This window comes from Syngnathoides biaculeatus, chromosome 4, assembly GCF_019802595.1.
Source record: "Syngnathoides biaculeatus isolate LvHL_M chromosome 4, ASM1980259v1, whole genome shotgun sequence".
Taxonomy (NCBI): domain Eukaryota; kingdom Metazoa; phylum Chordata; class Actinopteri; order Syngnathiformes; family Syngnathidae; genus Syngnathoides; species Syngnathoides biaculeatus.
In genome coordinates this window covers 8384897-8399738 of record NC_084643.1, presented here as the reverse complement: position 1 = coordinate 8399738, position 14842 = coordinate 8384897, and the positions used below count along the sequence as shown (strand labels likewise).

Below are 14842 nucleotides of genomic sequence, written 5' to 3'. Positions count from 1 at the left end.
ACTGTACTTCAAAAGTTACAGTTATCCTGTAAATGGAGGACCCGTATGTCCAAATACTTTAGACTGGACGCCGTTTTGTATCCACTCCATGGTTTGCATCGTCCATGATTTATACACGTTCCCACTTTGCTATTAAGATGTCTTTGTAAGGCCTACTTTTAAGTGCCTCTCCCTGTGTTTTTCCTATCACTTCCTCCCCTACCGCTCCTCCCTCCCGTCCTCCTCCACCATCCCCCGATGTCCTCCCTCCCTCCTTTGCGCATTAGTATTCCAAGCAGTCCCTGCTGGTCCAAGCAGGAAGGCTGTCAGCCTGTCTTTGGTTGGAAGCTGCTGGAGTGAGACGCCCCACCACGACTTGACGCCTTTTTTTTTTGTTTTTTTTTTTTTAAATCAGTGTGTAATTATCCATCGTGCACACAAAAACACGTACATACAAATGTCTTGCACCCTCCACCACAAACATTTCTTGGCCGTGTGCAGCCAGCTCTGTCTGATAGATTGCACCTGAGCCGTAATGGATCCCGTCTCAACTTCTGCCTTGATAAGCCCTTCAGACGCGAGACATCACGACCCAGCGCCGGGCACAATACCGCACCTGATGTGACTGGGCCTGAAAAATTGGTGCAAAGGCGTAATAGCACTGCAATTATTTTGTTGACAATCTCCTTAAAAATGACTAGCCTAATGCACTGCATAATTTACAATAAATCGCAAAGTTGTGTGAAATGGAAAACCACTCAGCTCTTTTCCTCCCACTGGATACATTCAGTGTGCTTATTTTCTGTTGCTGAATATATTGGAAAATAAATGTGAATTTGTTGCTTATTTGCAGTCTCCAGCAAGCAGAGGCTACTTGGGCTACACTGGCACGATGGAATTAGATACTCCTGCGGAGTGCGTTTTTACATCATTTTCTAATAGCCGGTTGAGAAAAGAAGATGACACTTTCAAAGCTGTCGTCACCGAGAATGGTTTCACTGAGCCGTCTGACAAGAACACGTACGTGTGAGAACACACACACAAATGCTTTTGTGACTCTCGTGCTCAATTATGCAGGCGAAAGCCCCGCCCAAAAAAATGGCATCTATCACTAATGCATTTATGCCAGTTAGAAATTGACCTGCTGACCCCCAAACTTTGAATGCATACAAGAAACACGATTAGAGTGGATTTAATTTAATTTAAATGTCATTAAAACTGGAATCCAATTTAGGAGGGCTGCGGCGTGTTGACCCACTAAATTTGGGAGTCCGTGGCTCTTCGGGAACCATTTTTTTTTTACCGTGGAAAGTAATGTAAATGTAGTGTTTCTACAGTTACCTTGAAGAAGTGACCACTGAATACATTTGAAAAGTAATCAAATTAGATTATTTGTCTAGATCTCCTCGCACCCCCTGTGTGGATTTTGCAATTTCCCTGTACTTGTGCGGTATAAAGGCTCTTCTGACTAACCGGTCATCTGGTATCCCACCTTCTTCTTCTCCTTTTCCTTTCGGCTTGTCCCGTTAGGGGTCGCCAGAGCGTGTCATCTTTTTTCATCTAAGCCCATCTCGTGCATCTTCCTCTCGAACACCAAGTGTCCTCATGTCTTCCCTCACAACATCCATCAACCTTCTTTTTGGTCTTCCTCTCGCTCTTTTGCCTGGCAGCTCCATCCTCAGCACCCTTCTACCAATATACTCACTCTTTCGCTCTCAAACCATTGAAGTCTGCTCTCTCTAACCTTGTCTCCAAAACATCCAACTTTGCCTGTCCCTCTAATGAGCTCATTTCTAATCCTATCCAACCGGCTCACTCCGAGCGAGAACCTCAACATCTTCATTTCTGCCACCTCCAGTTCTGCTTCCTGTTGTCTCTTCAGTGCCACCGTCTCTAATCCGTACGTCGTGGCCGGCCTCACCGCTGTTTTATAAACTTTTCCCTTCAGCCTACCAGTTACTCTTCTGTCACGTAACACACCAGAACTTTCCCCACGCTGTTCCAACCTGGTATACCACCTATGCTGTACTAATCATTGTTGGGCCATCATGATCACAAACATACAATTGTTTGGTCAAAAGAAAAACAAATCAGCTGCTTCCTGAAGTCGGTATTATCTGATCACATGTGGCATCCCGCTCTGCTACACTCCCATTATCTTAATCTTTCTGTTCATGTAGACTGTTTCTGTCATACATTGTTCCTGCATGTTGGTGACAAGTATATGATTGCTTGTGGTTATTGGACCTGAGGCGACGAGAACAACAAATCACGTGCTGCTTCAGCGCGACATTATCATCCCATCACACTGCAGCGTGCTCTGGTATGGTTCCATAACAGTACCAGTATCTCAATACTTTTTTTTCTATATGTAAAACTGACCATCTGGGCTCGTTTTTTCCCCATCTCAGCATTTCATTTACAATTATTAAGACCTGAAAATACCAAAAAATAAAACCTAGATCCTTCTTCCGATCACTTATTGCAGCCAGCTCTCACAGGTTTCCTCTCGTGTCTTAATGCTATTTTTTATCATTTTTTTTCCATATATTCTATTGACCTTGTTGCCCTTGTTTCAACCCCACCGCATCTTTTCTTTACAGCTCACTTCACATGGCTCTCCCCTACCCAGATGCGTCAATTCAACAAACCGGCTCACCTCACGGGTCATCGAGGCTATGCTGAAATCCTGGCACGTCGCCCTGTTTGCTATCTAGTAGTGAGTTCAAGTGGTTCTCTTTCAACAAGCAAAAAAAAAAAAAAAAAAAACGCACCTTCAAAATTTCATCTTCCCATTGCAAAAATACACATTGCTCAGACTGAACTCAGAACAACCCGTAGAAAGACTTGATATATAAGATTTTGTCATTAGTTCTGATGTAGGGTAAGTAAAAATAAATATAATAAACCTTTTATGACCCTTTCGTACATCATGTTCTCAAAAACAACTTGATATGACAGCCTTCTGCTTCGGATAAGGAACCTTTCATGCACTCGAGCTCTAAATTATGCATTAGTTTTATAAACAATTGTCCAATGGACCTTTCCGACCTGTCAATCACTCGTACAATAATAGCCAATCAGATAGCCTCATTGTCTTAACCCCAGGCTTGACACGCCCCTCTCGCCATATTGTCCCACAAGCAATGCTGGTTGTCAGTAGCGTGCGCTTGGAAAATTTAATGTTACAAGGAAAATGGTCCTCAGATGCGCTTGGGGAACGTGCAATTCTGATGAAAGATATCCTGCCCGCTTGATTCATTTTCCAAAGCCTAAAACACCGTTGACGAAGTGTCTACGATGGATTAAGGCTCGCGGAAGAGCACACATACAACTAAATACGGACAATACCAGTAAACACAAGGCTGTATGTTTGAAGGTAAGTGAGGGAGAAGTATCTTGTCGGAGCTCGATTGAATTATTATCAGTGCTTTATACATTGCAAGGTAAGTATAAAGTACTCACACTGCTTTACATGCACGGTACGATTGCATGATTTTATCCTGTTGGATTTCAATATGAAGTTTGTGAGGCGCCAAACATTTTTTGCATCGATCGCCAACGTTTCGCTGTAACTGACATCGCATCCTGTTCCGCCCAAAATCTTAATTCTGTGTACATATCCTTGCGTGAAATAGTTGAGACTTCTCTGTAGAACTCTCTTGGGACAAGTCTGACGCATTTGGCAAAAAACATACTCCATTATTATCTGGAATATGCGATGAGAATCGACTTCAAACATGTTCTGTTCAATTGCCGTTTTGGAAGTTTGTGGGACATGGCTAAGGGGGCGGAGCTTAAGATTGCCATCAGAAAGGTCCATTGGTGCTTGGTGTTGCTTTGATATTTTGCTATCTGGAAACAGTCTCCAACAAAGCAAATTTGTATGTTCATTTTTTTTTTTTTTTTAATGACTGGATGGACGCTTAAAATGACAACTTCAAACCAACATGGCCAACTCGCTTCCTGTTTCATTTCAGGCAAGAGTTCTTGATGTTTTTTGTGAGTCTATTTATGATACTTTCATTCTGCTAAGCAAAAACTGACCTTAGAGGATGAATCTTCCCAAAAATTCTGACATGTGCCACACAGTCAAAAGTAGAAGTTGGCCAAAGTATGACTTCATGTGCATCCGTTCATGTCGGTCCCGTTTAAGTGAACATTAACATGCCATTCATTTTCAACATGACACTGACATGCTGATCACTGGAGTGCGAAGTTGTTAAGTCGCATTCTCGGAATCCCAAAGTGACTAGTTTCTCTCCTTTGCTTCCTCCAGACATCGCCATGCAGCGAGTTCACACGGTGTGACATCTTTTTTTTTTTTTTTTTTCAGTTGGGGTTGTGGTGACTCATTCTCAGGCAACCCTGACATTTTACTTCCTTATCACTCTTTCCAAGCCTTCATGTTTCATTACAGTTCTATGATTTGATTTGTGATGGCATATATGCCCGTTAGTAATTGCAATCATTGGCTGTGACTAGCTGTGGCATAAAAACAAACTTAGGGGTGGAAACAAAAAAGAGAAACCTTGAAGTTGACTTACAGTTTAAGTCATTGAAGTCTTTTTTTTTTTTTGTATAAACTATTTCATGTGGGTGAAATGCAACCATTATTGTGTTAAGTGTCATCAGGTGCGTCCTGTGAATGGAGCAAACAATGAGCGCGATTCCTCTGTCCGACCCGTTTGAATGTAACATTTATAAATGGCCGGGTGCAGCTTTTCTGTAAACGGCGCATTCCAGTATCACGCTTTGTCGCATTTGCTCATTCCCTCGACGTTCATTGCGGACTCCAACAGTCTTCTGAGGTAAAAGGCAAATTCTGGCCAATTGAAGCATATTAGCAATGTTCCTTTTAAGAGCGAGCCGGTCGTAATGTAAAAGTGAATGATCTGTGAAGTCTGTGTGTGACCGGTGGACTTCAGCGTTGTGTAGTTTTAAAGACCACGTCGTGACACAGGATTCGTCTCGGAGGCAATCTCCATTTGTTTAACATAGCTGCCGTGAACAAGGCGAAACAAACACTTTGTACCGTAATTCCAGGCCTTCAGAGCGCACCAGGTTAAAAGCCTCACCGAGTACATTTGTAAAGGAAATACCATTTCATACATACATACGCCGCAGCTGTGTAAAAGTTGCAAGTGCCCACATTGAAATCAGTGTAAAAACAAGAGATATTTACAAAGAAAGACAGTATGCAGAGTTTAAAACTAGCGCTGCGCTTACGGGGCCGGTTATAAAAAAAAAAAAAACATACCGGTAAAAATCACATTGCAATTAAGTACCGTCCTTGCACCCCCACGTATACTTAGAGGGGACACACCTTCCCGTAATAAGTACCGCAACCCTCTTTACCCCTCCTCTTTTCGACGATGTATGTTTTGGTAAGTTGCATCACGGCTGGGGAGTATTTGCACTTTGTAATATGTATAGAGGATAATATATTTGTTACACTTGTCTAGGTCGTAGCTTGATGCTACAGAAACTACCATAATTTCCGGCCTATAAGCCGTGACTTTTTTCACACTCTTTACACCGTGCGATTTATGCGGTGATGCGGCTCATTTGTGCATTTTTTCTAACGCCCGCAAGGGGGCACTCGAACGGAAAAGGTAAGAGTGAGACCGGTGGAATATATGTGCCGAGGACGTGACTTTTACCAGCCCATCCCTGTTAGCGCTGGGCTAGTGTGTTACTGCCGTGTCTCAGTGATTTTTAACGGTATTTTTTTTAACGAGCCCTGTTAGCGCGCTGCTAGCATTAGCGCCTTTTACACAGCTGCGGCGTAAATATGTACCAAATGGTATTTCCTACAAATGTACTGGGTGAGGCTTATAACCAGGTGCGCTCTGTAGGCCGGGAATTACGTCAATTTGCTTGGTTTTGGTTACCAATGGTTACAGGTCAATCACGGTACTGCCAGGCAGCATTTACAGAAACTCTAGTCATGGCCAGATAGAAGAATCCATGGTGACTGAGCCTTTTTCATAAGTTACAAACAGAAACGGTAGACACGTTCTTCTGTGTCAACCTTTTTAAAAGTAGTTGACCGTTTGGTGGTTCAAGGCAAGCCTCTGTTATTGCCCATTTCCTTCCACTGTGTGTCACCACGCAACACTCCGCACACTGCGTAGCCCGTACAGCCGTAAGTTGCCACTTGGTGAACACGCACACACTCGCGTGCTCAAACACTCACTTGCATAAACAATCTGCAGGTTCGCAGATGCGTGACACTCACACTTTCACAGAATCCTGGTTTGTGTTTTTGTTTTGTTTTTTTTTCCCCCTCCGGCCCCCTCACACACATACTTCACACAGAGGTGGAGAATGGTAACAATGCAACATGCTCAAACATGAATACAGGAAATCCTGTCAAATGGCAGATTATTATATTCAGCTTGAGCTGCGTGTGTGTTTTCTGTCAAGTAAAGGATGCAATACATTCATGGGTAATACATGCACATTTTGAGTTGGATTGTATTCCATTTTGTGTTTGGGACAGTACTTGAGATGTCAATGTGGGTCCAAAATTGTATCCGGTTTAAGTTTTAATTTGTAGATTCAAAAGACAAGTTTCCTACGGAGCCCCAAACGGGACATTGAAAAAAAACACCTTTCTCATTCTAATGAGTAAGTTTCTCAATGTAACGAGTAAGCTTCTCATTGTGATGAGAAGCTTTTTAGTAGTCCATTGCATATGTGCATGTATAAAGACCCTTATTCAGGAAGGTACCATTATAACTCATGAACTTTGTAATGAATAAGTTACTCGTTACAATTACAATGAGAAAGTTACTCATTACAATGAGAAACCAGTTTTTTTTTTTTCAATGTCCCTTTAGGGGCTCCGTAGTTTCCTTTACTTGAAGCATAATGTGTATTTTCATTTCGGTTCCGCAACTATATCATTGCTTACCCAACATTTTATACAGAGACCGTGTTAAATTTCTATTGATATCTATCTGGGTTGACTTTGACTATTTCGTGTCATGACTAATGTTCTTATTAGAAGACCATAATTGGAAAAAGAAAAAAATCCTTGTGATATCTCAGGCAGAAAATAGTCTACTTCGTCCCCCCCATTCCCTGTCCGTGTTGTTCATCAAAGATGTCTTCAACAGACAGTTGTAAAAAGAGTTACTGAAACTAACTCTAAAAATGGAAAATTGTGGTTATTGTCATCCTTCCTTTTCACGTTCCTGCAGTTTAAACAGAACAGCTACATTAAAAAAAAGGTTGAAAAATGCCACCTTTTAATGCTGTGTAAGAGTGGCTTGTGATACCATTTGAGTGGGGAAACTTGCTGGGTTAGGATTGGTCGTCCCGTTCCGTCTTGTTAGTGTTTGGACAAAACTGATCTTGAAAAATGCTGGTTTTTACAGGTGGTGTAAAAGGTGAAAAATCACAGGGTTGACTTTGCCTCCCTTCTTCAGTGTCAGTGCTATTTATATGTAACTGCCACGTGTTGGAAACAAAGTGAAAAATAATGACTTAAAGGGATTTCCGGCACGACCTCTGAAGGCGTAAAACTCTTGGGTTGACGTCAGCCGCTTGTTCCTTGTCAGTGCTGTTTTAACACAAAAGCCACGTGGAACAAAGGGTGAAAATTAATTTTAAATGACACTTCAGATAATGGTTCTGCGGGTTGAAAAACTCAGGATTGACTTAGTCCCTTCCATTTGGTGTTGGGGGTTTTTATCCGGACCAGGGACGCCTCATCGGTGAAGAAAGGTTTGCTTTTACAGGCAGTGTGGAAGGCGGACAATTGCGGGGTTGACTTTGTCTCCCTATTCCGTCTGTGTTGGTGCCCATTATACAGACCAGCCACATGTGGGAAAAAAAATGAAAATTGCATGGTTGACTTGACACCCCCATTCAGTGTTGGTACCATCTATGTGCCACACTGACACGGGAAAAGGTGGACAATTGCCAGCTTTGCAGGCAGTAACGCTTCTATTGGGGGCTTCTGATAGGACCTCGGAGGATGGAAACTTGTGGGTGTTGGTGCTGTTCAAACAGAACATCCACATGGAAAAATGAGGAAAAATACCTTCTATGGAAGAAAATTGAAGGCTTGACTTTGTGACCCTATTCTGTTTCAGTGCAATTTGAAAACAACAGCCACATGACGAAAAGCTGGAAAAAATACCGTAATTTCCAGCCTACAAGCCGTGACTTTTTTCACACGCTTTCAACCCTGCAGTTTATGCAATGATGCGGCACTAGTGTTAGCGAGGCGCTAGCGTTAGCACGGCGCTAATGTTATAAGCTTCGGTACACAGAAAGAGTTTAACGCTAGCGCGGCAATAGTGGTAAGCTCTTGCTGTGTACTGAGGCTTATAACCAGGCGCGCTCTGTAGGCCGGGAATTATGGTACTTGTTTGCCATTTTACAGGCAGTGCAAAAGGAGCATCTGATACGAGTTGTGAAAGCAAAAAATTGTCATCTTTGTCTCCCCATTTCTTGTTGACTGTGTTTATACAGAACAGCAATGTGGTAGAAAGGTGGGTAAGCGCCAGCTTTACCTCTGAAGGTGGAAAATACTGGTCAAATGTATCCCTCTTTTTCATCTTTACGCTGGTTTAGTAGAAAAGCCACATGCAAAAATGCAGAGAAGTACATTTCAAGAAAAAATCATTGCTTTCCAGGCAGCGTTAAAGGCGGAATATCAAGGTTGACTTCCTCTTCTTGTCATCGTTCTGTGTTGGTGCCTCTGCATAGAGCAGTCACACGGAAACAAGTGTAAAAATGACTTCTTTACTATTTTAGAAGCTGTATAAAAAGAGCGTCTTGCTTCGACTTGTGAATGTACAGAATTGGTCCCCTGTTCAGAGTTGTTTATACAGAGTAGTGACATTTAAAAAAATGCAGAACAGTTCTTGTTTTACTGGGCATAGTAGAAGGGGCATCTAAACACAACATCTGAAGGTAGAAAATTGCCAAGTTAAATTTGTCTTCCCATTGCGTGTTGGCGCTGTTCATACAGAAAAACACCACAGAAAAGCAGAAAGACAACTTGAGAGGTTGGAAAATCAAAGGGTTCACTTTGCCCCCTTATTCCGTGGCAGTGCCTTTTATCCAGAATTGCGAAAGGGAAAAAAAAACGCCCGCTTTACCCAGGCTCTTTTCCACTGTGGAAACGATGACCTCCTAAACTTAATATTACAGCGACTGTTCTGCCCTCGCGTCCGAGTGACCAGACGTGCAATTACAGGCGGTCACGTGACCGCCCAATGTTCTCCGACTGAGAGTGGGTAGCTTCCACGAGATCGCGCTGCCCTTTTCCAAAGGCCACGCAGCCTTTTGAAATTTTTTGGAATGTATTTTTTTCCCTCCCCTTTCCTCCAGCGTCGTGAGCTGAAGGCCGACACATCCACCCCGGTCAAAGAGGTTCTTTGCCGGCTCTAACCGCAGCATGGTCGACAATCATTAACGGAAGGTGCCCTTTTGCCTACTAAAGCTCAGGCCTCGGGACAACAAGGGCCCCCGTGTGTTGTCAGTCTTTTAATGGGCACACGTGTAGCTCTGTAAACAAGATGAAGGGAGGGGGAGACAGAGGCTGCTCTTCTCTCCCCCCCACCACCCCCCACCCCTGGCCATCCTCCCCACAGCCCCAAGAGTAAACACTGATAAGGAGGCAGCAGGCAAGCTTGGCAGTACACAAATTTGCTGTGATTTTCTGTATAAAATAAAAATGTTATTTTGCAGCCGAATTGGGGAAACAATTCAAATACGCTGAGGGCTAAACCGTGTAAAAGTTCCTTCATGTTTTGACTAAGCAGCTTGGTCAATTTTTGTGCTCGTGTGGGGCTTCTCCTGGTTTTCGGGTCCTCTTCATGCTCAAGACTCTAAATTATTTAAATTATTAGTTGTGAATGTGAGTCTCAAAGGTTATCTATATGTGCCCTGTGATTGGCTGGAAACCAGTCCAGGGTGTAGCTCACACTAGCGCCACGCTAACACTAGCACTGCGCTAACATGGCCGGTAAAAAAAAACCCCAAAAAAACATACCAATAAAAATCACTGAGACATGGCAGTAACGCGGTAGCGCAGCACTAACAGGGCCGGACCGGTAAAAGTCACTTCCTCGGCACATATATTCCATCAGTCTCACTTTTACCGCTAGAAAAAATGCACAAATGTGCCGCATCACCGCATAAACCGCAGGTGTTGAAAGTGTGTGAAAAAAGTTGCGGCTTACAGTACTGTAAAAATGGACGCATATCTGCCTCGTAAGCAGGAGATCCCGGTTTGAATCTCCATTGGATTGGTGTTTGTGTTGTGTATCTATGATCTCCCATGTTCGTGGATGGTTTTTTTTTTTTCAGGTTTCTTGGGCTATTTGAAGACTAAATTGCCCATAGATGTGAATCTGAGTGTGAATACTTGTGAAAACGACACCATAATTGGGTCAAGCGCTATAGAAAATGGACGTATGATTGCCATGTCAAATAAGAACATTTTGACAATCTTGCACAGTCATGTGGAGTAAGGCGTTTCAAACATATTTTCCTCATGTGCACTATGAGCCAAAATGAAAGCAAATCAGTTCACACCAGGCACGATGAAACTTGACAAACTGTACTCAACTGAACAATGGCGGATTGTGACGGAGTAGCATTATCCGCGCTCGGGTGCCCGATGCCACGAACATAGCACCTTCGCCGCTCGCTCGCCACCCAACCCCCGATGAGTCATCGGAAGCGGCGCTCTTAAAGGATTATGTCAGGAACAATGACGGCTATTAAGTTGAACTCGCTGGGTGCTTTTTGACGAGTGAAAGTACTGAAAAGAGAAGTCTGCACAAACCCGCCACATATTGACGAGTCAGTCCTGCATTTTTGAGCCACATATTTATGTATTTAAAAGGGATCAGTGCATATTAATGAGTATTTGGATGATGATGACGCATTTTGATGAACAATGTTGTCAATGAGGTTACTTGGCCAAGGTGAGGCCTGGTCCGCACAAACCAATTTGTACTCTCTTGGTACAATTTGAGAGACCCTGCGGGGGGGGTGATCTTTATCTCTGTGGTTACTGCAATGAGTGCCACGCGTTACAAGTGGCTGTCATGTTGTTTGTCCACTTTTTTTTTCCCATCATTGTTTTTGTAACCGAGTGGGAACCAAGGACTGAAAAGTCCTGCCCTTCCTCCCCTCTCCTCTTTTCTCCAACCCCACCAACGCCTCCACCTCCATCTTTTCATGTTCCAAACATCCCTGAGGAAACCCCTGAAGGTGACCTCATCCATTGTTTTGCCCCTGGCTGTGCTGCAAGGACGCCATTATATGCTGACACACTGGATGACACGGAGCTTGTAAACAAACATAGCGAGACAGAAACAAATTAGAAAATGGCGCTTTGTTGAGAAGTAGTAACGCTGTCTCACAAATTAATCATAAGAGCTGAGGTTTATGAGCATTGACTCAAGTTGTTTGACTGCACACTAAGACGTTTTGAGCTTTTTATAGAATTGCTTGGAATCGTCCATTTACCGTAATTTCCGGCCTACAGAGCGCACCTGATTATAAGCCTCACCCAGGACATTTGTAAGGGAAATACCATTTGGTGCATGCATAAGCCACACCTGTGTAGAAGCCGTAAGTGCCCACATTGAAACCCACATTGAAAAACGAAATATTTACAAAGAAAGAGGATACACATTGAGTTTTCAAAGTTTTAATACCTTAGCTTAACATAGCCACAACATGGTAGCATGAACAGGGCTGGTTAAAAAAAAAAAAAAAACAGCCGTGGCAGCTACACAGTAGCAACACGGTAGCACAGCACTAACAGGGCCGGTTAAAAGAAACCTACCTAAATCACTGAGATGCGGCAGTAACACAGCAGCCACACGCGAGCGCAGCTCTAATGCTAGCATGGCACTATTAGGGTCGGTTAAAAAAAAAAATTAAAAAAAATACTCGGCAGTAACACAACAGCAACACGCTAGCATAGCGCTAACACTAGCGCAGTACTAACAGGGCGTTTAAAAAAAAAAAATACCGGTAAAAGTCACTTCCTTGGCACATATATTCCACCAGTCTCACTCTTACCGTTTCCGCTCAAGTGCCACCTTGCAGCTGTTCGAAAAAAATACACATCCGCATCACGGCATAAATTGCAAGGTTGAAAGCGTGTGAAAAAAGTTGTGGTTTATAGGCTGGAAATTAGGCTATATTGATAACAATTAGGCCCAAAAGTAGGAGGATATTTGAATGATAAAAGAATAAAGTTGTATCTTAAGTCAGAGTTCATTTTGAGGTACCCATAAAGTGCCAAGTAACACTTGTCTCACAGTGCGACTTTTTTTTTCTGAACCACATAGTCAGTATAAAATCATAATCTTATCAGAATAACTTGGCATTTTGGGGACCCCAAAACGGGCTGTAGTTTTACGGGGAGGGGAAATCCTTACTTTTCCGAGAAGTTTGAATTTTCCAACAATTACGAAATGTAATAAACAAGTGCATTCAGAAGTTCAACTGTAATAAGCTTCCCAAACATGATTGCTTCAATAGGGTAGGTACAGATGCAACCTCCATAATTTCTCTTCGTATACTCTAGGTACTGTAGCTAGCGTTTACGTCATACTGACTCCAGGAATAACCATAGTTTTACGACTGTGACTGCCTATTTTATTACCTCTAAATGCAACACCTAAACATTTGAAAGACGCGCCCGTATTTGGTTTTTTTTTTTTGCATTTGGTGGAGATAACTTCCTTTGCCATATAAATGAAGAGCATGTCAGAACGAGTCATGTGTGCTCTCTCGCAGCCAGAATCTCACCTCGTTCTTTCCTTTTACTCCAATTATGCAAAGACGTCATTGATTTCCCGAACAACCGAACCGAAAACCGTGACCGCAAAACTGTTTGTGAGCCGTTCCACCCTGCGTCCCGACCTAGTTATTACTTGAACAATCGGCCGATGTGCGTTCAGCCCCCCAAAAAAAATAAATAAATAAAGGCTTCCCATTCGAACAGGTTGCTTTGCATTCCATTGTTTTTGGAATGTCACCCCATCAGGCCATGGCCGTTGATGTAATCCAGATGCCACGCACGTTGGACACACACCTCAATCGACTTGTATCAGGTGACCCTCGTTCTTGAGTCTTACAATGGCGTTCTCTTCTTCTTCTTCTCTTCTCACGGTGTATTTCTCCGTTTATTTGTCGCTGGTTCCTATTACTTGATGAGTTCTGATCAAGTTAAGAGCTAATTATGCTAACAAACCAAAATGTAATGTTTAAAGCGAGCCATTTCCTAACAAATGTGTGACGCTTGCGCCAAACTGAACGGAACAGCCATTATTTTCTATTGTGCCTTTAAGGGGCGTGGCCTCGTGAATGACGCAAGGGACTGCAGTTGGAATCGCACCTTGAGGGTGTTTTCATTTTTTTTTTGATAATAAAGCAAAAGCAATGCATTTTACAGTCAAAATGAAGGTTGTTTTTTTGATGGGAAAATACAATTTCAAAACAAACAAATGAGCTAATTAGCATTTAAACTAGAATTGAAGGAGGCACGGCGTCAGCTGAAAACAAAATCGTATAATATCTATTAAACTATAATAGCACAAATAAACAAACATTTTGTGTCCATTTAGAGTAACTCGAGGGCTGGTCGGCTGAAAATAAATCTCGTTATGTCAATGCAACCATAAAATCACAATTTCGGTGGCACGGTGAATCAAGCGCAAGCGTTTCACATCAATTTTAAGAAACGCGGCACCAGCTTTTCATAGCCTGAAAAGAATTGAAAATAGATCTGAGTCGGTGTTGCTAACTGAGACTTACCTGACCCCTTTCGTGACTATTAAAACCAAATTTAAAAAAAAAATGACGAGCTTCAAATCAAGTGTCTACTCCATCTTCCTCCCACATTCTCAAAAACATACATCTCGGGTTCATGAAATTGAAGGTGCAAAAATTGTTCACGAGTGTGAGTCCCTGCTTGTTCATATGCGCTTTGTTGTCTGAAGACTTGTACAGCTTTTGTTTTTCTATACTTACTTATGAACTAATAATGTACAATTACACTTAATGAAAGTATGACAACGGGACGGTCATAAGCCAGTCGAACCGTAGCAATAAGCAACACACTGCAGTCCTAAATACACATCGCAAAGTGTGACCCTGACTTCCTTTCTGGCTTTTCACAGCCAAACCCTCTCCCGTGTCTGCGCCTGTAAAAGTCAACTTGGCCTGGAGCAGGAGGCTCCCGAACTCTCACCGATGTGGGAGGGTCGTTTTCAGAGCTGGTGAGGGGGAGTGTTGATTTTTTTTTTTTTTTTTTTAATTTATTTATTTATTTCTTCCTTTGGTCCTGTGTGTGTGTGCTCGCCCGGAGCGTTCATGGGATCCCGACGCGATGATTCACCGCGTGCTTCTCCTTCATGAGCCGACCGACACTGCTTCGCACTGCACCGCCTCTTCCTCTCCCCCCCCCACCACAGCCCAGTCAGCTCGCTGTCCTCGTCTTCAACGTGACTCACAAGCGAATGCGCCGATACAGATTGGGCCTCTCAGGGTGGCGAGTGCTCCCTTCTGCGCCATAAACCTGAGCCGCGAGCGTAGCGTTGGCGGGATTTCACAATGCGGCACTTGGTGCCCGTTTCCGATTTATTGTCTGTACCCGACCTTTTTTTACTTGTTTGAAGTGGGCGGTTTACCATATCACGGTTCGCCGTCGCCCGACACCGAACACCTGCAAACACTCTTTTCATATGAACGGATTTGATCGGATTGTACCCGATTTCATGAGGTTTTTGGGGGGGTTTTTGTTTTCTACTACAATAGCCATGACACATGTATCACCCTTTCCTGCATCAATGTCAACTTTTCACCACTGATG

At 43.0% G+C, this 14842-nt stretch overlaps 1 long non-coding RNA gene across 2 annotated transcripts in view; it reads left to right on the top strand.

Moving 5' to 3' along the window:
* LOC133500009 (uncharacterized) overlaps positions 1 to 14842 on the top strand; it is a 45610-nt gene that overhangs the window by 19879 nt on the left and 10889 nt on the right. The window contains exons 3-5 of one of the 2 annotated variants that reach the window (XR_009794820.1): positions 833 to 999; positions 2160 to 2302; positions 2583 to 2698. This is a non-coding gene — a long non-coding RNA (uncharacterized LOC133500009). The remainder of the gene's footprint in view (positions 1 to 832; positions 1000 to 2159; positions 2303 to 2582; positions 2699 to 14842) is intronic. The other variant, XR_009794819.1, reaches the window with a different exon arrangement.